The sequence below is a fragment of the Thermobia domestica genome, chromosome 14, assembly GCF_964235325.1.
Source record: "Thermobia domestica chromosome 14, izTheDome1.hap1.1, whole genome shotgun sequence".
Lineage (NCBI taxonomy): Eukaryota > Metazoa > Arthropoda > Insecta > Zygentoma > Lepismatidae > Thermobia > Thermobia domestica.
Genome location: NC_137467.1, coordinates 68046998 through 68074644, shown reverse-complemented (window position 1 = coordinate 68074644; position 27647 = coordinate 68046998). Strand labels below are relative to the sequence as shown.

At 34.2% G+C, this 27647-nt stretch overlaps 1 long non-coding RNA gene across 3 annotated transcripts in view; it reads right to left on the bottom strand.

Moving 5' to 3' along the window:
* The window catches only part of LOC145670615 (uncharacterized), a 201852-nt gene that overhangs the window by 70775 nt on the left and 103430 nt on the right, over positions 1–27647 (bottom strand). For 2 of the 3 annotated variants that reach the window (XR_014128362.1, XR_014128363.1), the window contains exon 4: positions 2428–2525. The exons of the other annotated variant lie outside the window; for it this stretch is intronic. This is a non-coding gene — a long non-coding RNA (uncharacterized LOC145670615). The remainder of the gene's footprint in view (positions 1–2427; positions 2526–27647) is intronic. 3 annotated transcript variants of the gene reach the window in all.

Here is a 27647-nt window from a genome sequence, read left to right as displayed (position 1 = left end):
AGTAAACCATGTAGGAAAAGCTGTTAAATAGTAAAGCAGGCAACGGCGTGTACTCAAAGATAACAAAGTACAGAAACTTTAAGATGGAAAACCGCTGGGGGGTAAGAGAAGACTTACGGGAAAGAAATCGATTCTCTACAGCTATACTATGGGAAAGCCATAAGAGAAAACTTGCGTGATATTCAAGCAATTCGAAAGGCTATGTAGGCAATCAATTTTTATAAATTAACAACCGAAAACAAACCAAACTATGTATGTGCTGTGTCCAAATGGGAGAAAATTAATGGTGTGGTTACAACAGAAACCAAGTTACAGGGGAGCATTGCGAGCACAAACACTTTTTACCATAAACAGTAAAGAATCATATTAACCCAACCTTTAGAGTATTTGCTGCCCCACAGCTCATCAAGAAAATTATCTTCGCGGCAAGATTCAAAATCCGAATGAAAGTTTCAATAGCATGATTTCCAACACTGTCTAAAAACGTCATTTGCTAGTGGAAGAGTGGTACATATAGCTGTGTATGATGCATTGTAATGTTTTAATATTGGCTCTTCGATCAAGTGTGAGTTTCTGAAGAAGTTAGGAATAACATCAGGTGAGTAGAAGTTAGGAATAACAATAGAAATTATACTCAAGGAAAAGGGAAAGAGCAGAGAAGAAAAATGAGAAAGACACAGAAGACAACGAAAAATATGGTTACGGTGCACTCTAAGTGCTTCATTTAAACTCTGCTAACCTTTACATACGTTTTTCTCAGAAGCACATTTTTTTACGTATATGTACACTCATGCCAAAATGATTGTGGCATATCTAAAACTGTCTTCTTGTAAGGATATAATTTGATAATGATTTTACAGTGTACATTTAATACTAATACTATGTGTACAATCGGGAAATGTATATTTGTGATAAATGTCAGGAAAAGAATTATAAATACGAAAATTGGAATGAGTAAAACAAAATGTTGCTAAATGGACAAGAAAGTTTTATTTTCATTTTATTGTTCTTATTTACTGCTCCTCTGACATGCAATTTTTCACATACGTCTTTGCCGATTATATACATACTAGCTTTGTAAGAAATACAGAGCGAATTCGTTATCAAATTATTTGTCTTTATTATTATCGTGCAACTCTAAAGTATAATGGCTAATTATATTCTTGGACTTATGTTTTTTGAAGTTATATATTGTAACATTAATTAATACATATGTATTACTTAATGACATGCATATTAGATTCCTTACGGGCATTATCATTAATAAAAATGTGAGTTGAATCAAACTTGCATCTAGGATGTCATTAAGGGAGGGCAGATGGGGTCAATTGCCCCCCCAAGAGGTTGAGGAATAAATATACTTCAATAAATATTGTCAATAAATATACTTCAATAAATATACTTCAATAAGGAATAAATATTGTCTACTAATGTAGTAGTAAAAAACGTGAAAGTCTTATGTCGATGATGCTCTTGGCCCCCTAAAACGAAGACTGAAATGACGGTGCTGACCTGCATATATATAAAATAGAAGTAATAATGTATTGATCAACAGAGGAAAAATTGAAAGAAAAAAATATAATTAAATTTAAAATTTATCAAGTGTATATTTAAAAAATAATTCTTAAAAATAAAACAATAGTATTAGGAGCATATTTCGCATATTTTGAGATGGTTTCTTAGCTACGCTGTTTAAACTTGTATTTATCTATTCAAATATCTAGGGCTGAACTTCAATCCCGTCGCCTTTGGTTTCTAATTTCAGGGCTCTAGTAGGTTATTTTTACTAATTTATAAACAATTGAAATTAACTATTTAGGAATCGCGTATATTAGTAATCTGTTGACAGATAAATTACGCGCTTTCTAATGCATTATATTTTGTTTAATTGGCGAAGGGAATAAGATGTTTGATTACTCGTATTACATCCCTCAAGGAGTAGAGAGAGAGGAAAATGTTTTCAAAACTGCATGAAATGAGACAGTGGAATGTGAGAAAATATTTTACATGGTATACTCGAAGAAATTAGTGCGATTTTGCTTCTTCTTATGAATACTATAAGTAAATATTATATCAAATTCTACCTTGTAATTAACAGCTATGTCAATAACCCTTTTAATAATTGAAGACTACACACTGAAAATTACGTATAATTATTATATTTTGAAAAAACTGATAATATCTATACGACATATTATTTTTGAAAACTGTCATAAGAAAAAAAGATTTGATACACTATCTTTGATGTTAATCTGTATCTGAACCACACATCAAAATGGATATTTTGCAATAACTTGAATTTAATTATTCTAGTTGTAAAATAATACCTTATTTAATTAATCAATGAAAAATTCTCATTAATACTTTACCTGAAAAATTTGTTGTATTCAAGTATTTTTTTTTAAATTATATATATTAAACTCTTACTTGAAGATGTGCTCCAACGCTGAATTCTCGTCCGTATATAATGTGCGTGTTAAATAATTGAAGTGTAAAGCTGTGTAAATATTTTAATTCATGTAAGGCTGAAACAATAGAAGGGCAAAACATTATTTTGATACAAACATTGTAAATATCAAGAATAGTTATGTATTCACCAGTTGGTACAATACGTGGTTTACACAGTTGGGAACTGTATGTTTTCTGAAACAGACAACGCTAATATCTACTTATCACAATATGCGAAGAACGATATGTATTTGGAATTCAAGTAGACAATAACTTAGTTCTATTGACATTTTCAAGTATGTACACACTTTAATTTATTTTAAAGGCAATTATAATCCAGAAGAGCAAGCCAATATAGGAACAAGAAATGCATGAAATAAAAAGAACAACGTTCTTAATTTTTATATATAATTTTACATGCTCTGACGTGAGATAAACGGAAATTACTAAACTTAATGTATGACTAAATTCGCATTTTTGGAATAAAGCCAATGAAAAATTTAGGGTTACAACAAGAAATCGTATATATATTTTAATCTATTCTTACAAGATATGTGTATAGGGATATTTTTTCAGCTTTTACGCGGCGCGATCCCACCACTTTTGTTACGATAACTAGGTGTATGTAGTGTAGTCGTGTGGCTCCGCTGTTACTCGGTGGGAATCCATCAAAATAGTTATGACGTACTATTTGCGATCTTATCAAACAGTATGAGATCATTACTTGCAATACCACACTATTCCACTTAGAAAGGATTTCAAGTGAAGAATTACTTTCTATGTGTGTATAGCTCTTTTGTACGAGAAATGCTAGGACGGCAACTCCTTATCCGTGATATTGGACGTAGGTGGGACTCAAACTGAAAAACACTGAAGACACAAAAAGATACTCACCGTGCATAGCAATACAGAATTCACAACGTTGTCTTATGCTGGACTAAGTGTTTGTCCCAAATCATTTGGTATCTGGGTCTCCTTTTGACAAGGAGCCCATTGAATATCTTGGAATATTTGTGGAGAGCTATAAGGCTTTCAATGCGTTGCCCCAGAACATCTCATATATGTTCGATCGGGTAAAGGTCCGGGGACCTAAATGGCCACTCCATTCGTTGAATATGGTACTGCTCGAAGTAGTGATCGACCAATTGGCTCTATGGGTACGAGCATGATCGTCCTTTAGAATGAATTCCTGAACTCCGGTACGTGCGATGGGTACAACGCGACAATCCAGAACCTTATCCTTACAGTGCTGAGCTGCCATTGTGTCACGAAAGAGAACGCTGTTCAGCACGTCGTCCAAGCAAGATGCCATCCCAGAAAAGCAAATATGAACCATCATAATTTTCCCTTTCAAGAATACTGGATGCATGGTAACGGGTTCCTGCTTCTCGCCAGAACAATATCCGTCAACAATCACTGTCTAAAGAAAATCTACTCTTCCTTAAAGAGAACTGACAGCCATTGCTCCTGCGTCTAATTTACATGAGCTTTTGTTCAAATTCAATCGCTGCCTTTTGTGACATCGGGTAAAGAGTATAGAAACCATTGGCCTTCTGGCATACAACCCAACTTCGTGAAGTTGCCAGTGTACTGTACTCGTTGAAAGAGGACTTCACATGGCAAGAACATCCTCCACATGCACTTGAGTTGATGTTGCAGACCTGTTTTTTTCGACTTGTCAAACGTATATATCGATCATCCTTTCTGACGTCACACGCAGACGACCAATACTGCAACGTCTCGGAGCAATCTGCGTTCTTTGGAACTTGCTCCATAACCTGCTGAGCACAGCTCGATCGATAGTGACCCACCGTGCCACGTCGCCTTGATGCTGCTGTGCTTCCAATCGGCCGATGGCACGCTAGCGTAATTCATTCGGCAAATGATGCCTTGTTATCATATTCGCGTGTTTCACTCCACTAGACTTGCCTCTGCATTCTGCACACACTGTCAGCCAACAAGTCCGTGAGTTTATGCAGTCCTCGCCCGTACCTAATACTTTACGATGTCGTGTGAGGACAACATAATCGCAAGTTCTTCTACACAATCCTTCGCCGATCTTCGTCTATGCTCGTTATATTGTAACATGCATTTTCCTTGCATTTCATCTTCCTCTCCCCCGTCTTTTATTTTTATTACACATTTTGTCCTTGTTGCTAAACTTATGACGGGCAGTGTAGTTTCAGACAATAACACCTTCATTAGTTCGCTGGTTTGAAACTGATCTGAGATATCTGGTACCCCAAGAAATCTCAGGGTGATAGAAGTATCAGAAATGAGGTTCTCGAAAATTCGGTATCAGTGTCTACTTGATTCCTACACACTTTAGTGAACACAACAGGGCTTGGAATATGAATTCACTGAAGTGATAATTCCTTTTCGTAATAAAGTAGATTTATTATCAAAAGATAGGAATATTTACATTAAGTTTAGTAAAAAAACATTCGTTACAAAATCTGCTAACTTACATAATTGACTGCGAATAACGCCTAGAGTAACATTGAGAATGTTTATACGCCAGACTGCGGAAAAACCAAAGACGTGATAACCTTTGTTTTAATTAATAAGAACACACTTAGTTGTGAATTGTGAACAAAAAAGGAAGAGAAAGAATACGAAAAAAGGAATCCAGACTCGAGTAGAATATTACGCTGATATAAGCCTTCTAATCCCCATCAAGTCTAAGCACGATGCTGCCCGCCGAGTTTTCTAAGTTAACTTCATAGTTGCCAAGATACTAAATACATTTGTAAGCTCTTTGTATGTTCTTTGTACTTCGGTCTCTGTTTCTTCTGCGCGCCTGCGTTTTGAGCACAGGAGTTGAAGTGATCAAAGACCGTTTCAAGGCCAAATAGACCTTCTTTCATAGTGTGCTATGTCCCATTCTCTGAGCTTTGAGGACATGGAGGAAGAGGGAAGAAACAGAGATTGTTCTGCACCGTTCGCTTCTAGCACCAATTGAGTCAGGCGGAATAATGCCTCTAGCAGACTTTTTGCAGGTTTTAATATCACGCTGGGAAAATTGTTTAATAACTAATTTTTATTTTTCTCTGTCTTTTTTTTTTTTTTTTTTTGCAAATGAGACTGTAGTACAAATTTATTTTCTTTTTATATACCTATTATACGCATACAATTATTTGCATATCTGTGACTGAGAATAACTGCCAGAAAGCTTTTATTCGTGGGGATTCTGCTGTATGAGGGGTCAAAATTTGTGCGTCCTGGAAGTACGTAATTTCAACTTTTCAGCTTGTAAATATCACGAAGCTATTGGGAGTCTAGGATAGGAAAACTTTACTTTGTATGAGTAAAGATCTGAGATTTTTAACGAATGGGAAATTTAAACTTGTTTCAAAAATTGTTGGTGCATGTCTTTACAAATACATAAATAGAAATAACTTTCTTTCTTGTGGAAGAAACTGTCACATTTCTTCTTGGAAATAAGCAGAAAAACAAAACTCATATTTCCAAAAACTATTTCAATGAAAAAATTAAGAAATAACTCAGTTATAATTAAAAAAGAGAAGCTTTCATCGAAAAATTCTAAGTTCCATTTTCGTAAACGTGGCAAAAGCGCTGCGAAATTTACAAAGAGGCAGGGAATTTTATGCTTTGTTAGAAATACAACGTAAATCTGTCATTAGGTTAGTTACTATACATCTGGCACAGCTCTAACAATCATTTGCTTTAAGCATTTTACATTTAAACAAAGGACTAAATAGAAATGAGCTACAAAATGAGCGAAGCGATCAGGCATTTTGTGTTTGTGGTCTCGTTATATGCGTCTGCCAAGGTGAAGTCCTTACCGTGCATTTAAAGAGTAGTCGGTTAAAGCTTGTTCTTTACATACCTTTTTTCCACGTCACTTCGAATCCCACACCCTATAGTAACTATTTTTTTTTAAAAAGGTTAATTCTGTGAGTTCCTTAAGGAACATTGTTTTGTTCTAATAATAATCCTTAGTATTATCCTCTTTCTTCTAGTTTATTTGAATATTTCGAAATAATTTAGAATTATGTCTTTAAAAACATTAAAATTGTCAAAAATTTTATAAAAAGCGGAAGCTTCCTTTATAATCATTTTCATAACCGAAATAAGAAACTTAAAAATAGTGGAATTTTAATTAACATATGACTAAATTTTATAAAACGGTAATTAAATAAAACATTTTCTCCTTAAAGTTTCTGCAAGTGATATGTAGGAAATAGACAGAAATAATGAAGTAAACTATTAGATGTGGATTACAAATTAGTAGGGATAGTTCTAAAGCCAAGTAGAAAATTCTCTCTGCTTCATGAAAATAATAAACATTTAACAAATATAATGCTGTATCTGAAATTTGTTTAGTAAACAAATAAATAAAATACAATTATATAATTCAATCACTCTGACTCGATAGCTTGAAGAGACACTGTGTCGGCGCGATCCTTCGGCTTTCTTCCTAGCACACGGAGGGACACGAAGTTGATCCGAACCAAGGGAAAGGGTGTAGAAAGAAGTAATGACACTCAGGGCCTGATAGGTATTGCTTGTTATATGTTCTTCGCAGGATAGTATCTGTTGCTTCTTGACGCGATGGAAGATACGAGAAAATCGGTTGAGTTAATGTAATTGACCATAAAAACTTTTAAAAGCTGTGGATGCTGGTAAATCAACAAAATAAATTACGTTTGCAGATGCAATTTCCACAACAAATAAACGAATAGTGTGATAAGCTGGGAAAGCAGAGAAACTGTTGTATTTTAAGAGTATAGCAAAAAGGTAAAAAACAAGCACCTGAGTATGTGGCATAGTAGATAACGTTCTAATATATCCATGTTCGAGTCTTCGTCAAGTGTATTTTGTCTTTTCTCGCCGAAGGAACAGCCATTACTTGTAGTATTTACTTTTTATCTTTTCCTCAAAGGAACTGCCATTACTTGTAGTATTAGAGTTTTATACGGGGTGTTAATAAAATATACCGAAAAACTCTAAGAGGTAATTCCTTACATCGAAAAAAAGAGAAGTTCATATGGACCTGTGGGTATACAGAGTACTCCATACAGGGTGAAATTCCCAGACATACCATAAACCGAATTTTGAGATATGCTCTAACTTCATGATCTTTCCAAGGTAGGCAAATGATAAGCCTTGATAGCAGTGAACACAAAATCCTTTAGCGCGATTTCGGAAGTGTTAAGGATTGACAGCACCACGGTTTTTTCTATCGGGAAAACTCATATTGCAATGTTTGCTTTCACGCTTATTAGTGAAGAGAAAGTGAAATATACTGTGACGAAATACATTGCATCACACATTATTGCGAACACAAAAAACATGGAGCTGCGGGTTCCTAACACTTTCGACTTCCCTCCGAGGCACTGGATGTCCATTACTGTTAAGGCTTACCTTCTGCCTACTTTGGACCCTCTTTGAAATCAGCGTATATATGAAAACTCTATTGAGAGCATATCTGAGAATTACACCCTGTAAGGAATACCTTGTATACCAATTAAAAATTGACAAAATATGCACATTTGGATTGTCTAAGCATGGCTTTCATTACGATAATAAAGACCACCACCCACAGTTTCTGGAATTGGAGATAGGGCCTGTTAAAATTTGTCCATAGGTCAAAATGACCTTTTTCTCCTATTTTGATGTGAGGAATCACCTTTTACAGTTTGTCGGTATAGTTAGTTAATACCCTGTATATGGTTCCATTCTGTTAGATTTTTTCTTGTTCTTGTATAAGGTAATAATATAAGGCTGAAAGTGTGATTATACCTAGATAGATCAAAAGTAACGATGTTGTAGATCTCTTTCCATTAATAATATACCAAAATAAGCTTACATCCAAAACTAAATATACAAGTAATTGAAGTGAAAATACAAAGTTTGGTTAGTCACAACTGAGGAGAAGAGCAAAGAAAATAACCTGAGGCGCATTAAAGTGTCTTTCTTATTTATGTGTTAACTGTGAACTGAACACCTTTTTTTTAAAAAAAAAAAAACAATAATGTTATCAATCAAATATGTCTCTGTGTGGAAACATAAACGGAAGAAAAAAACAATATTAGAAAACTTTTTATCATTATATGTTTCAGTATGTTGAAAAAAAGAGATCATGTTCACTATTTAAGGAGAATATGGTTAATAAACTAGTGTTCATACCGAGTGGAAAGACAATATGTATTCTGGAAGGTCATTTTCTATTTTGGAATATTCACATGAGAATGAAAAGAATGCAACATTTACAGAATCAACCCTATCAAGAGATTGATCCTGATGGAGATCATTTAGTTTAGGATTCCAAGTTAAGTTGTTGAACCATGTCTCATATACTCACGGTGCTGAAAGGGATGTTGCTCTCCCAGTGAACCAACTGATCAGTCTTATAACTATCAGTTTGAGGGAAGATGATTGGTTTGTGAACTATGAGAAGTCAATATTAATCTACAAACCATGCACGGAGGAATTTCCACGCAACCCGAAATAGATTAAAGTCACAAATCTGTGTAGAGAATTTGATCACTCGCAGAACTATTGTGACACATAATTAAACTTGATTTTTAGCTTCCTAAAATTGTGTTTCTAGGTTCCTAGTACGGGTTCAAAAGATCAGTAAATCTACATTATAAAATTGAAACTCACTATATGACTCTTAATCTCTTGAACCACCGACCAATTTCAATCAATTTTTGACGTAGATGCCGTTCTGGACTGGAGGTGTTGTTAGCAATTCATTTTAATGGTAGAACTTAGGTTGAGGGAGGAGGGATAGATAGAAAAAATAAATAAATCTTAATAACTCTTGAACCACCAGACCGATCTCGATCATATTTTCAACATAGATGAAGTTCTGGACTAGGATGGATTTTATCATTCAACTTTGACTGAACAACGTAGAGGGGAGGGGAAGGGGAGATACATAAACATCAATATAAATAAAAATAAAAGTGAGTAGGTTTGTGACATAATAACTCTTGAACCACTCGACCGATTTCAATCAAATTTTCAACTAGATGAGGATTGGAACAGGGAAGTTTTTCTATCATTTTCTTTGACGCTTGATTTTAGGTAAGGGGGAGGGCAGTAGGGAAAATGTATTAAATGAATAAAACTTAGTAGCTTTTGAACTACCCGATCGATCTGGATCAAACTTTCAACATAGATTAGGTTCGGACCTGGGATGTTATTGCCATTTCATGATACAATGCAACGTAAGGGAGGGGTAGGGGTAGATTTATGTTAAAAAATAAAAATAAAAGTGACTGTCTTTGTGACTTCATCACGCTTAAACACCTTACCGATCTTAATCAAATTTTCAACATAGATGAGGTGAGACCTAGGGTAGTTTTATCATATCAATTTGACGGTAGAACAAAGAGTTAGTGGGAGGGGAGAGATGTATGAAAATGAATAAAACTTAATAACTCTTGAACCACCCAACTGATCTCGATCAAATTTTCAAGATAGATGACGTTCTGGCCTTGAATAAGTTTTACAATTTAACTTTCATGGTGCAAGGTGGGAGAGAAAGGAGATATGTAAAAAATAATATAAATTAAACTGGCTGTCTTTGTGACTTCATCACTCTTGAACCACCTAACCAAAATCGATCAAATTTTCAACACGGATGCGGTTTGGGCCTGGGACAGTATTTACCGGTATCTATTTACTTTGACGATAAAAATTAGGGGAGGGGGAGGAGGGAGTTAAAAAGTAAGTAGAACTTAACTTTTGAACCAAACGATCAATCTCGATAAAATTTTAAACATAGATGAAGTTAGGGTCTTAGATTTTTTTATCATTTCTCTTTGATAGTAGTAATTCATGGAGGGGTGGGGATACCTAAAGTAAATAAAACTTAATAACACTTGAACGAACGGACCGATCTCGATCAAGTTTCCGACCTAAATGAAGATCGAAACTGAGCTGGTTTTTGTCATATCACTTTGACGGTGTAACTTTAGGGAGAGGGAGGAGAGACATTTAAAAATGATCCAAAATGACCGATATTAGTCATCAATAGCTTTTGTTCTAGCTGAGATTAACAGTGACACTTCCGATGCTGTTTAAATCGAAATTTAGCCCCATAGTTTGAGTTAGGGAGGAGGGGGAGATATGTAAATACGATAGAAAATGACCGATATTAGTGGCGAATCTATAGATTTCCAGGTTGTTGAGATAAACAGTGACACTTCTGATCCCGTGCCCCGCAACATGGGGAGAGAAAGGGTACACAAAAATTACCAATATAACCATCGAAAATTACCATTGAAAATTACCAATATAAAAGAGCCCATTAGTAATAGTAAAAAGTGAGTGACTAGCGGAACTATAATTTCTGAATTTACTCCATGGAAGCGAATAATTGATGCCCGTATATTCTAAAAGTTAAAAAAATAGAATTCACAATTCGTTTAAAAATATATGCTGGAGCAATTTTTAAAGGTCAGTTTCGAACTAGTGAAATAGACATTCATCAAACGAAAAGAATGTGTTCATGGAAATATTATTTGCGAAATATTCAAATCTGTTCCCCAATAGAATAGCATATCAATCGAAGTGAAATGAAAAAGATCCTAGTGAATCCAACTGCTAACTGTCTTCTAGATTTAATTTAAACAGCCAAAATCCTTACTGACTTTCCCCAGTTTATGAACACAAAATGGGAAATTAAGATATTGTAACAGTTGCCTTACTTCCTTTGCTAGAGTTGTAAATTCCAAAAACGATGGATTACATGGTCACAGATTTGCAAAGACGATTTTAAATGCCGAGTTCCATCTCTCTATGATGAGACATTCATCAGAAAGTCTCTCTTAGAGTATATTTTTAATATTTTCTTCCTCTCTTAGAACATGTATTGTATGAAAGTAACATGAGAAAAGCCCTGCCAGAGTTAACTAACATGGGGAAAGCAGAGTTTGGTAAATGAACTTCGGGGTCATCCTTCGCGAGGCAGTAGTGCACATTTAAAATGTTAATATTACAAACTCAAGGAGCGCAATAGTCAAAAATAGTGGGAAAAGGCGTCCTAAAGATTCTAACTCAGCGCATGTATGACACAACGTATAGCTCTCAAGTGAGAGCGTGGCAGAGTTAGGATGATCCACGACTCACGTGCAAAGGATCCTGGGTTCGATTCCTGCTCGAGTGAATCTTTTTTTTTTTGCTTTAACCAATAAAGTAACTATTTTAACTAGAAGTAAAATATTAATTCATCATATGTTTACAATACATAAAACAACAGAATTGTTCAAATCAGTTGGAAAATGTTTGAATATTCCATGTTAACTAGCAATAGAATGTATTCTATTCCGCGTAGTATATTGATGTCACGGGTTATAGTATGAAATAAAATGAAACTTTTGAGTTTTACGTCCCACGTTATGCCGTCTACGCTAAAGGAGACGGTGAAGATGAGAAATTAATGAAATGGTGTAAAGAACGAAGTGGAAGTGTAACGGAATAATTTATCGTTACATTAAATTTCTACTTTGCTTTGCGTTGCATAATTTTAAGGGGAAGGATTCAGATGTAGTATCTTAGGTATAGAACTGCTTTCATTTGAAGCGATTAAAGTAGACTTGCACAAACATGTGAGTTGTTAGTTTGTTATTCTACTAGGTTTTGTTGCTTTCGTGTTCTCGTTTGTTTTCGTGTTCTCGTTTGTTTTCGATGTGTAATTAACGTACTGCATAACGGTGTACAATTACTTGATCTGTGCCTACGCATACTTTACAATTGTATAAATAATTTTTAGGAACCTCATAAATACCATATGCTTTAATATTTATAAAATAATTCCTCAAAAGAAAATTTTCTGTTATTTGTTTAATTAAATTTTAGTATAAGTGTGGCTGTTTTCATTCTGTACGTGCTTTCGCATGCTTTTAAAAACCGTGTGTGAAGCCTTACATTTCGTAGATTCTGCCCACAAAAGAAGACGTTATTGATAATGTTAGAAAAGAGGAAACGCGGACGAATAAACATTATGTAAGTGGCGTGTTGTTTTATAAAATTGTAAGGCAATATTTTGAGAATTCATACTTCATTGTTTGTATAAGTAAATCGTTATTACAATGGTACGTTCTGTCTTAAATTTTTCATTTGATAAAATGACCATTGAAATATCAGGTGTGTAAAATTATCGCGAATTATGTTTTTAAGCGGATTCTGATTAACGTGTTTAGTGCACCTTTGTAGAAAACAAAAACATTGCAATAATGACTATGAATGCGGTGCTTAGAATTTTGAAATGTTCCAGAAAATAACATTTAGTGAAAAGGAACCATTCAGTTTTGGGTTATAAGCACAGACTGCTTTAAAAGTTGGTTCATCCAGGTAACAAATAATTAGAACGTTTTCTGCAGTGCATGGTACGAAGCATAAATGCTGTTATAGTATTCTCGTTACTTAGTTAAAATTTTGTTCTCAAGATTCGCTTTCATATCTATGGTAATTTTATTAAGACTGCATGATATAATGAGATCAATAATATATCATTAATTCGTGCCGCCTTTCGTCCCGATCTATTAATCAACAATGACTACAAAACACCAAATGATCAGAATAGTATGCACTTTTCTTGCATAAATGATAATTAAATATGTTTGGCAAGATACCTAATTCAAAATAATAAGTTTGTACGTTATTAATTGAATAAATTTCCGAGTTCCATGTAGAAAGTAGTCACGATAATTGCCTTAGTCACGATATTTCGGTATTGTTTTCCAATATTCAGGAAATCAGCAGTGACAAATTAATTAAAAACTGGTCTTATATATCTTTAGCAACATTTTGCTTTATGTATATTATATTTTCTCTTGTGTAGTACTAACCTATGTGAATTGTAGAATAAATTAAGATGTAAAAAAAATAGTAGCCAAGTATCCATAGGAGCATTGATCAATACAAATTTGAATTCAGACAGTAATGTCAATCTTAAAGAGGATTGATGTCCATTCCTTGTTTTTTTTTTAATCTCGGCGAGATGCATGGGTTCATCTTCATAACTTCATCTGTAAATATGCATTATTTCATAATAATATGGAGGAACATTCTCATTATTGTTTTCAAAGTATACGTTAGGTTAAATGTATTAAAAGAGAATCCGTCTGTAAATATGCATTATTTCATAATAATATGGAGGAACATTCTCATTATTGTTTTCAAAGTATACGTTAGGTTAAATGTATTAAAAGAGAATCCGTCTGTAAATATGCATTATTTCATAATAATATGCAGGAACATTCTCATTATTGTTTTCAAAGTATACGTTAGGTTAAATGTATTAAAAGAGAATCCATCAGTTACGTGCTAGAAGTTCACGTGATGGCGGAGCTGCTTAAAATATTATTTGTCGTTAGATCATCATCATCATCATCATCTCTGCTACAGTTGGGCATTGAAGGAATGGTTGAACTAAATATATGTTACTCCTACGGTATTGATGTCTTTATGTAAGAAGGTTTTCTTTTCTTCCTATGGAATTACGAAATATCAACTATCATTAACTATCATGAAATACTAGATTTGTTTCATTGCAACCGAGGATACTTGCTAACATTATTGAGATAAAAGGTTTTATGAAATATTAGTTATCATGAGATACCAGCTTTGTTTGATTGTATCTGTGGCTACTTACTAACATAAAAAAATAATTTGAATAAGACTCATTATAGATTAATATACAATCTGCTGAAATTTAACCATTCACTTGTAAATACAGGATGTTTAAATACAACTTCCTAAAAAAAAAGTTTTGTACTATTAATTGATGTAAATCTATATAATTTAAATCAGAGAAAAATGGAAATGACATATTGATCAAGTGTGTAGTTTCCAAGTAATTCGTTATGCAATATGCTGAGCAAAGATTTGAAAATTTATTTCTTTATTTTTTGACTACTTGAGAAAGAGATAGCCAATAAACAGATAACTTAATGAAACGATAGTTTGCGTTAATTTATTCACAAGAATACATTTTTATGAAGTAAATATTTTTTTAGAATTTTAAATTAATTACTAATTTATTTAGTTCCATGAATAGAGGTTACCCGTCAAAACTCAAGAACCTGGTTTCTGATACGTAGTTATGAGAAATATACTTTCAGTTTATTTGCAGTTTCTTTGTTTCACTTTTGTTTTAGGCAAGCTATAATAAGTGAATTATATACACCGAAAAGGTTATTTTATCTATTTTCTATTAAATTTTAAAGTTTTTTTTCTTCTGTTAAAATTAATTATAAGGTACACGCGGCGTGCGTAAAGTCAAATTGATATTAGGCGCTGAGCGGTACCGTTACAGAAGGAAACGGGAGAACTCCGACGAAACTCATGCAGACGGTGTTTGTCCACGACAAAGTTCACTTGTCGGGAACAGGGTTTGAACCTGGAATCCCATGCACCAGAGGTGAACGCTCTGATACTGAGCCACCGCGGCCCAGAGTTTTATTATAGTTAGCAGAATCGTTGTGTAAAAAATGTTCTTGACGCTTCGTGTCTATATCTGTGAACAGTGTGCGAATTGACCAGACATTTGCAAGGGAGGATGGATTGTACTTCAGACGACTATAACATGGCAAAGTATGACAGTTGTATCCAGAAAGGTCATTTAGGGAGAACAGGAGGGGCAATTACCCCTCAAGAGCTTGAGTAATAGATATCGTTTAATCGATTGTCTACTAATATACTAATACTAAACGTGAAAGCCTTATGTCGGTGGTGCTCTTGCTCCCTCAACTGGAGTCTGAAATTACGCCGCTGATTACAGTATACATCCAGTATTACCAAAGAGAATTTCTCGCTCATCCCACTTGTAGTTCCCACACTGTCCATAATTATAGACACGAAGGGACATGAAAAGTTTTTGCACAACGACTGTGCTAACCATAATATAACGCGTGATATCAATGCACAACGCGAAATTCGTTACATTTGATTCCTAGTTAACACAGAACATTGAAAGATTTTACAACTGATTTGAATATTTCTATTGTTTTATGCATTATAAGCATATGGTAAATTAACATTTTATTGCTACTTTATTGGTTGAAGCTAAAGACAAAAAGAGTTTAATCGACGGAGAAACCAACCCGGAACCATTTGCACGGGGATAGATCCTCTTAACTCAGCCACGTCGGCACTTGATAACTTGACGCGTAGCATCATGTATGCGAGAATCGGAATCTTTAAGACGCGTTTTCTCCACTATTTCTGGCTGTTGTGCTCTTCCAGTTTGTAATGTAGACACTTATATGTGCACTAGTACCTTGCGAAGGATGAACCCCAAGTTCATTTACCAAAGGCTGCTTTCCCTTATTAGTCCCTTGAGATACAGTCTTTTAAGCATAAATTTTTACATTCTTTCTCTATGGACTTTAGACGAAAGTAACAAAGCCTTCGCTCGTAAACGGTGATAATTATGTTTAGAAAGTAACCTGAAACGGTTGAAATTTTTTATGATGATGCGATAGATAAAAAAATAATATGAGTAGAACAATTGAAGAAATCCCCTCTACTACTTCTTAAAGGTGGAATTTTCGAAAATGTTAGGATATGTGTCTACTAATTTATAATAAGACATTTGTATCGAGTTTCACGGCCGTAAATTGAGAGGCTCTGAGGTATTTTATTATTAGCCTAATTTTTTAATCCTTTATCACCTTTAATATACGCGCGTTAATTAAAGTAAAAAAAAAAATACAGAACAATGTTAAAAATTACCTATCTTAATATTTTTGTTTTATTGGATCAAAAGAATTCATTTCATAACGCTTCTTGACGCGGTTACAGCGCTAAGCATGCCGCAGAACATGTAGACATTCACCCTAGAACAGTTCAGCGGTGGGCACATAGATATCGTGTTACCGGAGAAATAATTCGTGGTCGTTGTAATGGGAGATGGCGCGTTACCACAAACGAGCTAGACCGTCGTGTGGTTTAAGAAGCCAAGGAAACACCCATTCAAGTTCGCGTCAACTGCGAGAAGCCGCTGACTTTCCTGGATCACGTCAAACAGCTATTAGGCGACTCAGGGAGAATAATCGCTTCTCTTGGCGTGCAGCCATTAAGGATTTTCATTCTGCGGAACACATCAGACGTCGACGTCAATTTGCAGAGGAAAATATGCTTCGGAACTGGACAAGTGTCATTTTCAGCGATGAATGTATATTTTCTTCTGCAAATGATGGACTAGTCTGTGTCTTTCGTGAGAGAGGTTCCAGGTTCGATCATCAATACATATGGCAGTAGCGATCCAGCGGACGCATATCAGTGGCTGTCTGGGGCTGGATCTGTACAGATGGATTTGGGTATTTTCACAGGATTAATAAGCGCCTTACAGGTGCGCAGTTAAATTTCATCTTGGAGAATATTATGGTGACATCTGTTTGCGAATGTTACCCTGAAGGAGCAATCTACTTTCAACACGATCGGTCACCTGTCCATGTGTCACGAGTTGTCCAAGAGTGGCTGGCAGAGCAAAATGATGTAGCTTTAATCAATTGGCCTTCACGCGAAGCAGATCTTAACCCAATAGAAAATGTTTGGCAGAAGTAAAGAGGTGTTTGAGGGAGAAATGGGCTAATGAAGTTCCTAGAACTTCCAATGAGCTCTGGGATTCGGTCGTTTATCCTTGGGAAGATCTTGTTGCGAATGGCACGGGCTATGTCCGTCGAATGATAAAAAGAATGCCTCATCGAATGTTAGGGGTTGTTGAAGCAGGTGGTCACTGGACATCATATTAAGAACGTGTGTAGTTTCAAACAGCTTTTTTAAGTACTACATTTCATCCATAAAATGTTATGTGAATATGTGATTAAGCACGCAGAAAAAAATATGCATATTCGAAATATATTTAAAAAAAAATAAAATGTCCTTTGAGTGGTATTCGATCTCACAACCCTCATTACGTAAACCCGAAATGCTACCTCTACTCTAGCCTCTCACTAGCAGTTGCTGCCTACCAATACCTTGCACAATTGCTGAAAAGCCGCCAAAATTTCATATGTAACATTCCTTCGTAATAAAAAATTATATACAAGAGAGATACCTAATTACTATCATTATTAAGAAGACGTCTCTTGCATTGAAAACGTAAGGCTTCATTATTGACTGATGAAAAGGAAAATGCAATAGTCGAAAATTGTATTTTCTTTGCAAGTGATTTAAAGCAAATTCTTATTCATAACCAAACTTGAAATGAAGTTAAGTTGAGTTGAGTTGAGTTGACTTTGAGTTTAACGTCCCGTTCAGCAGCGAGGCTATATTAGACGTGGGCCTACTAACTGACGTGGAATCCGAACCACATTTGCTCCCACCGTGAATCGAATCCTAGTCCTCTACGCTATTAAAATAAAGTGGATTCGTATCTCTAGATTACGATAAATTTCTTAAAGTACTTTTGAAATTCTTAACTAGATTTTGGCGTGATTCCAAAGCAAATTTGAGAAACCTTACTGAATTTTTAATATTATCTTTTTTATACTTCTGAACCATATCTATTATTTGGTATCAAATATGCAGAATGTTTCAAAACAACACCGATAACGTTTGGAAGGTGATTCCTGAACCAAGAGAAGACAAAAAATATGGACCAACCCGGATTCACAAATGTTTCCTTTCGGAGTTATAGGCTGCCAAAAACATGGAAAGAAAATGAATTTTAAATGTCCATAGGTCCAAAACTATGAGACCTACCGTAGTCGGGTCAAGGCTTCACTCAGAAACTAATATGTGCTTTATCCAAAATACATGTTACAGAATTTAAGGTACTCACGCAACAATTTTTATAGAGGGAGTTTGGCTAAAGACATATAATTTGAAGTACTCACACACTACCTCTATAACAATTGTTGCGGAAGTACCGCAGGATTGTGAAACTTGGATATTTGGAGAGAGCACATATAGTTCCTTAGTGAAGTCTTGACCCGACTACGGTGGGTGCCATAGTTTTGGACCTATGGACCTTTTAAGTTCATTTTTCATATTTTTGGCAGACTATAACTCCGAAAGGAAGCATTTGTGCACCCAGATTGGTCTATACTTTTTGTCCTATCTTGGTGTCATTAATCACATCCCAAATATTGTCGGTGTTTTTTGAAACACCCTTTATAAAATCATCAACTAGAAGGAATGCTCATACTAGTATTTAACCTTATATGAATAACTGAGTCTCTGAAATTATGGAAATTATTTGATTATCAGTATACATACAATATGGTATTCACATTTATTTTAAACGTTCATTTACAATAAATAATTTATATTTACTGTCTTCATTGAGCTGTATAACGTTTTGTAAGAGTATGCTTTGACTTTTCTTTTGTACTCAATGTCGGATCAAATTATGGTGATATCTTTATGTGTCTTATTTATTTAAAAGATTTTTATAAATTTGATAGCCCAAAAGATCCAAGTGCACTGAAACATTAACAAGAACGAAAGAATATCTATTAACTCAGCCATGGCCTATATATTAAAAATATGTATCCCTGCCTCCTCGTAATGGGATGGAGAATCTCGAGCCAAGAAAGCATATATTTAATTGAAACACAGAGACTCCTGATTTTGAAGCGCCAGTGCTAACTGCACACCTACATTCATTAGTTACCATTCATGTGATAAAGTTTTTGAAACAATTGCTTTGTAAAATGTTTATTATTTTCTGAGAGAGTTAATTGAATTATGTTCCTTCTTCAAAATAGTGTTAAATAATAAATAATAATTTAACAATAGAACAATGCTTAATCCCGCACCCCTTAGTAGTTAATACACTCTAGAGCAGCCTAATCATAAGATAGCTAAGGACTTTCTTTCTATAACTTTTACAGTGTAAACTCTCAAGCTGATCTATATCTATACATCTATCTATACCAAGAGTTACACATCATATTAAATTAGAAATAAGTGTGGTTATAATAATTTCTTAGTACGTAAGAAAGAAGTTTTTTCATTAATATCATAGGTATTAATCTATGTATTTTCGTGTACAGAAAAGAAATAAAGAATTATGCTAGGAAGCCAATTATCTCGTTAGACAAGAACCTCTGGTATTTTCGTCACTTAGAATATAAACGTCCTCAAATTTTTGAATTAGGAATTTCAATTAGGAATCCATCAAATTGTTTTGAATATGTTTAAAATTGTCTCAATGCTCAACGAATTGTTTTTCAATTGAAAGTTTTGAATAAAATCTAAAGATGACACTGCGTTTTTACTTTTTTGTGCACTCTCCTTACGAACAATTGTTCGGCATACCTTACATAGTACGGCAAATTACTACGTATCACCTGTAATGCATAATGTTTAAGAAGTATACATTTGAAGTCATCCTTTGTCTCAACGAAATTCTATTCAAAAATATTTCGCTAAAACGTAAATTATGACTACCGCCCCAGCAGATATGTCTACAAGATTAGAAACAAAAATCCATGAAAGCACTGTTTCTTTCAGAATTAATGTTCCGGTGGGGGGCACACTCACAAAAAGAAGACAGACTTTCAGAATAGTTAAAGAATTAATATTGCAACCTGGGAGAGCGCAATGGTCAAAAATAACGGAGAAAAAGCGTCTTCTTCTGTCAGTATTACAGGGAGAGGCATGTCAGAACTTCCCCGGAAGAAACACTGGGTGAACTATAACGTGTTAAGTATGATGCGTTTAAGATCAATCCTTCAAACACTACTGAAAGGGGAGTTCTAACTTAATTTCATACACATACCTTAAAATAGATTATTTCGACTAAAATTGCCACTTTAAAAACTTCATTTGAGAGAATGACTATGAGAAACACTATGGGCTCTGTAAAATACATTATAAAACATACACACTCAAGAGTCTATCGACCTTCAAAATAACATTTTCAAAAATTCAGACGCAACTAAATAGGTTTTTCAGGCCTGAAAATGTTAACCTTTCTGAAATTCATGCAAATATTTAATCTTTCTCCCGAAATAAACTTTTTCAAGTTACCTCCGATAGAGATTTCTCCTTGAAGTGAAAACTGTTCCATCATGATTATAAGGTTCTCGTATGCCTTTTCGCCGCAAAAGATCCAGTTCAGATTCCCGGTGAGAGCGCATGTGTTTCGGAACCCACTTTAAGCTGTAGATCTTCGTCCCATATAGCCTCAGTACTCAAAGAGACGAGATACTCAAGATCAGCCATCAAACCGAAAACTTATTTACGTCGCCTTTTCAAACTCATCAAAGAGTATAAAGCGCTTTATTTTAAATGCTGTAATTACAATCAAACAACTTAACTTGGAGTGCTGTCTTTAAAAATATTTAATTTTAATTTTACATATATATGAGACAACTTCGTGTAAAATGATATTTGTAGATCTTCATGTTGACGGACACTTTTTTCAATCACCAGTTGATATATATTTTTATATTATATTAATTATTTCAACCACATTTGTGTATAACTTGCAGTGCATATGTAGGGTAAACAAGAAGAATCAATCGTATTATGATTATTTTTATGCAACAAAACATTGAATGATGATTTTAAAATATTCTGCATTGAATTAGAAAAAATGTCGATAAAAGTTTTGATACTTTCATACTTGTTTATGTAGTAATATAACGATTTATCACAGCATTGTGTACAAAAGGAATTAATAAATGTAGTTACTTTTTCTAAAATATTTAAATTAATTTGTATTTTTTATAAAATTATACAACAAATATAGTTAGCACTACATGATGCATAATAAATAGGAAAGTAATGTTTTATTAAACTTGCGGCTATATTGGCTAAACTTTTATTAAAGTTTCATTTTCAGGTTGTTACAATCAAGTTCCTTCTTTTTATTGAAATTATGCTAATTGTAATATTTGGTAAATATAAAAGTTTGAATTAAACTTGATGCACATTTTCAAATTGAGTAGCATTATATTAGTAATATTGAGAACAATTTTTGGATTAAAAGAGATTGTTGAGTTGAGTTTAAGGTCCCGTTCAGCAGCGAGACCATGTAAGACGTAGACCTACTGATTACCGTGACATCCGAACCACATGAGCTCCCGAATGGAATCGAGCCCGCACCTTCCATGCTGGACTAAAAGAGAGTTGTTTAACAAAATATCACTATCAAAATGAAAACATAATAATAAATTTAAAAAAAAAAACTAGTATACCGGATTTGAACTGCTGATCATCGCCTAACATGAACATTTAGTGAGTGTCCATTAATTGACTGCTCTACGACTGCTAGGTTATTAAATACATATAGATAACACATATAAACAAATTATACGAAAAGGGGTGGTTGTCTCATTTTTTAGTTTATTAAATGGTTTTCTGAACATAATTAGCACTGTCCTCTTGTCAGTATTTTGTTAAAATTTGCATCCTAACGGGAAAATGGAATTTTAAAATTTAACTTATAAATAAAGTATCTCGAAAGTTTCTTCATGTCGGATAGATGAAGTTTGATATATAATCTCCTCACTATTATAAATGGTTCGGTGTAATCGGTGTAATCAAAGGACATTCAAAATACATGACAATATTACTGTTTCCTGCGAGTCCGTCATTAGGGACTTCAATCTACTTATATAAAATCGTCAATGAAGTAAGTGAAGACTTATCCCAGCGTTTACGATAGCTTGGCTTCCAAAAGGAGAAAGAGCAATTTGAAAAATAAAGTTGATGTTGATTGCCTCGTCACCACGTACTAATGATTTCAGGGGGTAGCAAAGGGCCACATTTTCTCTTTGGGACAATGAAACTCATACCACTCCCGTCCAAACTTCCGAAGAAAGCAGTATTTTTGCTGTGTTAATTTAACCCTGTGTATTGAAATTATCCCTCGAGACAAATAGTTTTACTCATCGCTTTCATCACGGATAATGACTGAATCGTTTGAAATTAAACTTCGAAGATAGTCGAATCAGTTTTCTTTTTTATCATATTGCTTACATTAGAATCAGTATCCTAAGGGAGAAATTTGTGATAAAAAATTTGTATCTTCCGAAACTCTTAAAATAGACAGATTACGTTTTGTTTATAAATTCTTTTTGAAAAGTAAGATGACACTTGTCCTAATAAAGGGGTATGACAGACATGGAAAATTCTTGGCCATCCTCCGTTTCGCCATGGTTTAGCCTCTTCGTGATAAAAAACGGAGGTATTGTTTTATTAAAATTAATGATATGTTGATTAAGTCTTATTAAAGTTTCATTTTCGCGTTATCACAATGAAGCTGCTAGTTTTTATAAAACTCTTGATAATTTTAACACGTTGAAAGGCAACAATTTGAATTGTTTGCCCATATTTAAATTACTAACTTAAAGAAAATAATATCAAATACATTTTATTAATAGAAGAGAGCTGTATAACGAAATCTCGCAAACAAAATTTTAGAAGTACTGTTGGCACGAAGCTGGAACTAATGATCGTCGAAAAAAAAATGGGGAGCACTAAATCATGCTTTAACAAATCACCCTACTACTTGTTGGAAAACACTATAACGAATAGAGAGTTTCTTTTAAAAAAATACTGTAGGGTGTGTGATTTGTACTGATGGTTATGGGAAAATAAAGTATAAATAAAAGGACTAAGTAACTACTCTACAAAGGTAAGTTAAAAACGGACTACTTACAGACTCATATAAGAAAACCACTAACACCAAATGCATGATCGTTTCGCATATTTTGGAGCGTATTTCTATTTATTCCTTTGCTTACGTATAAAATGTTTGATATCATTATTAGAGCTATTCCATGTGCATAGTAACTAACATTATGACAGATATACTTTGCATTTTTAACAATTTCTGAACAAGAATCTTTTAATCTTATGCGGTCTGAAAGGAGATTCAAGTAGAGATCTTAAAGATAAAACATGTCTTAAATATCAAAAGTGAACTTGACTCCCTCGTGCACTGAATGTGCCAGTTTTCAGTTAAAGATCAATCCACACATAGTGTATGATGCCCATGTCATTCCCCTGCCATGATCCGACGGTGTCACTGCCGTGGCCATTCACACATATTATGCCGTTCTGTGGCGTGCCACTATTTCTTTCTACGCCCTTTCCCTTCGTTCGGATCAACTTCGTGTTTCTTCGTGTGCTACGAAGAAAGTCGAAGGGTCGCGCCAACACAGTGTCTCTTCAACCTATCGAATCAGAGTGATTGAATTATATAATTGTATTTTATTTATTTGTTTACTAAACAAATTTCAGATACAGAAAAAATACCATTATTGTTGTAAAATGTTTATTATTTTCATGAAGCAGAGAGAATTTTCTACTTGGCTTTAGAACTATCCCTACTAATTTTTAATCGTCTAATAGTTTACTTCATTATTTCTGTCTATTTCCTACATATTACTTGCAGAAACTATGTGGAGTAAATGTTTTATTTAATTACTGTTTTATAAAAGTTTAGTCATATGTTAATTAAAATTCCACTATTTTTAAGTTTCTTATTTCGGTTATGAAAATGATTATAAATGAAGCTTCCGCTTTTTATAAAATTCTTGACAATTTTAATGTTTTTAAAGACATAATTCTAAATTATTTGGAAATATTCAGATAAACTAGAAAGAAGAGGATAATACTAAGGAGCATTATTAGAACAAAACAATGTTCCTTAAGGAATTCACAGAATCAAGTTTTTCTTTAAAATAAAACTTACTGTATGGTGTGGAATTCGAAGTGATGGTCATGGAAAAATAAAATATGTAAAGAACAAGCTTTAACTGACTACTCTACAAAGACACGGTAAAGACTGCACCTTGGTAGACGCATATAACGAAACCACTAATACAAAATGCCTGATCGCTTCACACTTTTTGTAGCTCATTTCTATTTGGTCCTTTGCTTAAATGTAAAATGCTTAATAGCAATGATTGTTAGAGCTGTGCCACATGTATAGTAACTAACTTTATGACAGATTCACGTTGTATTTCCAACAAAGCATAAAATTCCCTTCCTTCTTTGTAAATTTCGGTTCGCGTTTGCCACGTTTACGAAAATGGAACTTAGAATTTTTTGATGAAAGATTTGGAGGCTTCCTTTTTAATTATAACTTGCTTATTTCTTAATTTTTTATTGAAATAATTTTTGGGAAATATGTGTTTTTTCCTTCTTATTATTTCCAAGAATAAGTGTATCATTTTCTACCACAAGAAACAGAGTTATTTCTATTTATGTAATTTCTATTGACATGTGACAACGATTATGGAAATAAGTGTACGTTTTATGTAATTTGATCCTGTGTCCTGTTATTGCATGGTTCTTTCCGTATAATATATTTTTCTACTAAAGATGTATTTTTCACGTCCGCCTAGGAGTTGTTGATGTCAAGAACTGGCAGCACCTTCATTTCTGCCTCTAGTCAGCGCATTCTCATTAAAAATGGTACTGCATGCAGTGTTTCTTTCAGATAAAATGTTCCGTTGGACACACACAGTATTCCGAGGGGCATTGCTGGTACTATTCTATTTACTATTATATTATAGACATGTTATTTTGGTCTCTTCTCGAGATACGCTCTCAGAGCTCCGGGGGCAGTGCTCCCCTGGAAAAACAAACGTGTAGAAGAAACACTGACTTCATGCATGTTTGCAACCAAGGCTGTTTTGTTTAATTTTACTCCACGAATTTTTATATTTGGCTGATGTTTACTTTGCTGAGGTGCCAGTTTATTTCTTTTGACTATGGGAATAAGTGAAAGAGTGTATATAAAACGTAAATTCAGTGGGAACATATTTACATCGCATTTGGTATATAAAACAGTGCCCAGAGGAGCTCTGAAAACAAAGTTTGATTTCGGACGTGCAAGTGCTTCCATGAGTAAAGTTACAGCGTCTCTCGATAGTTGTTCTGGCATTTTTAATTGTTCTAAAATGAAATTAATTTTCCTCTAATTCACTTAACACCGTTGTCTGCAGCAATTCGAAATGCATGTTCCTGTGTTTCTTGTACTATCTCTGGTCAGATGACTTTAGTGGAGTATAAGAATAAGCGTTGTGGTGTTACATTTCCAACATAAATACATTGCCAAGCTTGTGGAGCAAGACTGATTTCTACGTTTCAAACAAGAAAACATCAGGCCTTGAGTCTAATATTATATTAGTTTAATGGAATGCTTTGCTTAGGTAAAAAACGATAAAGTGCCCAAATGTTTTGTAGATTGATGAATATATCTCCACCTGCAAGGAAATTTGACAAAATAAACAAATTTTTTTTTCAGTTCTTGAGCATGTAGTGGAAAAAAATACGAAAACAGCCTGCTCTGACGCTCTAAAAGCAAATCAAAAATATGAAGATGAGAAATGTAGGACTGATGTTTTTGCAAGTGTAGGTGGGACGCGGATGAAAAGTGGCCATACTTCATTATATGGTGTAACATCAGTTATCACAATTGATACAGGCAAGGTGTTAGATATGCAATTCGTGTCGAAATATTGCCATACATGTTTCACAACATCAAAATTGCACAAACCCAACGCCAAATTTAAGGTTAACAATCTTTCATCATGCTCCGAAACTACAATGAATCGAGTGGAACCATGGAGGTTGCGGCTGTGAAGATCACTTTCAACAGTTCAGGGAGGGAATTTTGTGTACGATATACAAGATATTTTGGCGATGGTGACTCTAGTGCGTTCACGTTAGTGGCTGAAAGTAAGCCATGTAGGGAAAGCTGTTAAATAGTAAAGTTAGAGTGTATTGGTCATGTACAGAAAAGGACGAATGGCAGAAAGAGGCGTCTACTCAAAGATAACAAAGTACAGAAACTTGAAGATGAAAAACCGCTGGGGGTTAAGGGAGGAATTACGGGAAAGGAAGTCGATTCTCTACAGCTATACTATGGGAAAGCCACAAGAGGAAACTTGCGTGATCTTCAAGCAATGCGAGAGGCTATGTAGGCAATCTAGTTTTATAAATAATCAAACGAAAGCAAAATAAACTATGTATGTACTGTGTCCAAATGGGAGAAAATTAATGGTGTGGTTACAACAGAAACCAAGTTACAGGGGAGCATTGCGAGCACAAACACTTTTTACCATATACAGTAAAGAATCATATTAATTCAACCTTTAGAGTGTTTGCTGCACAACAGCTCCTCAATAAAGAATTATCTTCGCGGCAGGATTCGAAATCCGAATGAAAGTTTCAATAGCATGATTTGCAACGCTGTCCAAAAACGTCATTTGCTAGTGCAAGAGTGGTACATATACCTGTATATGGTGCATTGTAATGCTTTAATATTGGTTCTTCAATCAGGTGTGAGTTTCTGAAGAAGTTAGGAATAACATCAGGTGAGTAGAAGTTAGGAATAACATCAAACAAAAGACTCAAGGAAAAGGAAAAGGCAGAGAAGAGAAATGAGAAATACACAGAAGACAACGTAAAATATGATTACGGTGCATTCTAAGTGCTTCAAGTAACCAGTAATTCATTTAAACTCTGCTAACCTTTATACGTTTTTCTCAGAAGCTCATATTTTCTACGTATATGTACACTCATGTCCAAAATGATTGTGGTATACCTAAAACTGTCTTTGCCGATTATACACATACTAGCATCGTAAGAAATACCGGGCGAATTCGTTATCAAATTTTTTCTCTTTATTATTATCGTGCAACTCTAAAGTATAATGCCTAATTATATTCTTGGACTTATGTTTTTTGAAGTTGTGTATTGTAACATTAATTAATTCATATGTATTACTTAATGACATTCATATTAGATCCCTCTTACGGGCATTAACATTAAAGAAAACGTAAGTAAGTGAGTTGAATCACACTTGCATCATGGGTGTCATTTAGGGAGGACAGGAGGGGGAAAATACCGCCCCAAGAGCTTGACGAATACATATACTTTAATCGATTTTTTTCTAATTTACTTGTACAAAACGTGAAAGTCTTATGTTGATGATGCTTTTGGCCCCCTAAAACGAAGTCTGAAATGACGGTGCTTACTTGCATATATATAAAATAGAAGTAATTATGTATTGATCAGCAGAGGAAAAATTGAAAGAAAAATATATAATTAAATTTAATATTTATCAAGTGTATATTTCAAAAAATAACTCTAAACAAAACAATAGTATCAGGAGCATCTTCATATATTTTGATATGGTATTTTTTAGCTACGCTGATTAAACTTGTATTTATCTATTCAAATATCTACGGCAGAACTTCAATCCCGTCGCCTTTGGTTTCCAATTTCAGGGCTGTAGTAGG